The sequence below is a fragment of the Ammodytes marinus genome (genome assembly GCF_949987685.1).
Source record: "Ammodytes marinus genome assembly, chromosome: 21".
Lineage (NCBI taxonomy): Eukaryota > Metazoa > Chordata > Actinopteri > Uranoscopiformes > Ammodytidae > Ammodytes > Ammodytes marinus.
In genome coordinates, this window is record NC_137225.1 from 24,971,211 (window position 1) to 24,973,710 (window position 2,500).

Here is a 2,500-nt window from a genome sequence, read left to right on the forward strand (position 1 = left end):
CCAAATGTAGCACTTTGAAGTAGTTCAACATGTGTGATAAAGCCGACGTATTTGCTTAATTATAATTTATTTAATTTATGTTTTTGTGGCATTCTACATGCTTTATTTAATAGTTTTATAGAGACAGATATGAAATGGGACAGAGAGGGGAATGACATGCAGAGAACGACCGCGGGCTGGATTCTAACCCGGGTCTGCTGTGAAGAGGACTGAGACTCAATGGGGAGGGGGGGGAGAAGGGTCTAACCAATACACCATGAGCGCACCCCTCAAGTTAATGATGCGCAATTATTTCAAAGACCTTTTTGTGGTGTCACAGGATACTTTTGTTTATCAAGTCTTCAAAAGGCTGCAGTAAAAGGTCAGGTGAGTGTGGAGGAGGGGATTCCATAAAAGTCAGAAGTGGACCTTAAATAGCTTTTTACTCGTTTTAAAAGTCGTGATCTGTGTTTTAAATGTTTTTGAAAATTTTCAAAATGTCCAAGTTGCAGTCTGCTGTGAAGAGGACTGAGCCTTTATGGGGGGGGCTCTAACCACTACACCTTAACCAGGCACGCTCACACTCACTCACTCGCTCGCTCACTCACTCACTCACTCACTCACTCACTCACTCACTCACTCACTCACTCACTCACTCACTCACTCACTCACTCACTCACTCACACACACACACACACACACACACACACACAAATAAAAAACACACACTCACAAACAAAAAACACACTCACTCACACACATGCTGGCACGCACATACACTCACTCACTCACTGTTTTGGAGAGACAGAGATGAAATGTGTCAGAGAGGGGGAATGACATGCAGAGAACGACCCGGGCTGGATTCTAACCCGGGTCTGCTGTGAAGAGGACTGAGACTCTATGGAGGGAGGGCTCTAACCACTACACCTTAACACCCCCCCCCCCCCCCCCCCCTCTAATTATTGGCTTGTACCTGTGATGGCAGAAACATGTTTTATCCTGTGTGTCTCTGTGAACTCTTAGTAACACTCTGATGAACCCTGAGCCAAACTTCCACAATAGATCAATCTTTTGTTTGGAGGTTTTCATTAAAATGTTCATTAAGCAGAAGGGAGTTACCTCATGCTGACTTTGATGTCTCCCTTGGGGGTTCATTTGACTGTCACTTTAAAGGTGCTCCGAGGAACTTTCAGCTTGTGTTAATTCTTGCGTCGCCTTTTGGACAAAAGCAGGTAGTGTTTCTACTACGCCAGCTGTTGTTCCTGGGTGAGCGTATACCCATGACAAAGGCATTAAGAAAAACTATAAAAAAATAGCATTCTTTGCACTGATGGTCTCGTTTGCTGTTACATGTCATTTATAATCATCAGAGAAAAAATTAGACTGTTTCAGAAATATTTAAAAGTTCCTCATAGCACCTTTCAATGACTGTAATAATTGTCTCTTGTACATAACAGGCTCAGTCCTCTTCACAGCAGACCCGGGTTAGAATCCAGCCCGGGTCGTTCTCTGCATGTCATTCCACTCTCTCTCTCTCTCTCTCTCTCTCTCTCCAAACTGTCTAATAAAGCTTGGAAAAATGCCAAAAAAACGAGAAAAAAGAAAAAAAGTCGCTCACTTCAGCCTTACATCCAACTTTTCCCCTCGACACGTTCTATCAGTACGATCGTTGGAAGACTTAATCTGAAACCCGATCTTTTCTTATGTGTCAAAAGCTCTGGGATTATCTTTTGTTTGTTTCTTTAGAGTTCACTTAAGCCCATCCGCCTGTTTGTATGAGTGCGTGAGAGATTTCTGGCTTCACAAAAGGTACACACACACACACACACACACACACACACACACACACACTCACACACACACACGCTCGCTCATTCGCACGAATGCACACACACACACACACGCACACACGTACAGGCACGCTCACACTCACTCACACACTCACTCACTCTCTCACTTACTCACTCAATCACTCACTCACTCACACACACATACACAAATAAAAAACACACACACTCACAAACAAAAAAACACACTCACACACATGCTGGCACGCACGTACACTCACTCACTCACACACACACACACACAGGCGAATGACGAAGGGATTAATTGTTTCTTTTTCTTCCTAGCACGTCTTTCATCACCGGAGTGAGTGTGTTATGGCTCAAACTGACAGCTGTTCTTGTGTTCTTACTCTTCTCGGAAATCGACTACACACACCTCTGACACACACACACACACACCTCTGACACACACACACCTCTGACACACACACACACAGCTGCAACATGTAGCAATACTAGCAAAGCAGCCAACCTGTTTTTACCTGAGTGACAGCGCAATATTTTTATTTGACATTTTTATGCCCTTGTCGAAAAACCCACTTGAAACCAATTTACTAAGCAAACACAGTCCCTTATAGATAGCCGACAAAGTGTGATACATTAACCACATACATACACACGCGGTTACTAAACCCATATCTTATCCGTACAAATACAGTAACTGATAAAGTGGC

At 43.6% G+C, this 2,500-nt stretch overlaps 1 protein-coding gene across 1 annotated transcript in view; it reads right to left on the bottom strand.

Moving 5' to 3' along the window:
* Positions 1-2,500, bottom strand: part of LOC307267946 (uncharacterized protein) — a 21,355-nt gene that overhangs the window by 8,795 nt on the left and 10,060 nt on the right. The gene's annotated exons all lie outside the window — the stretch shown is intronic.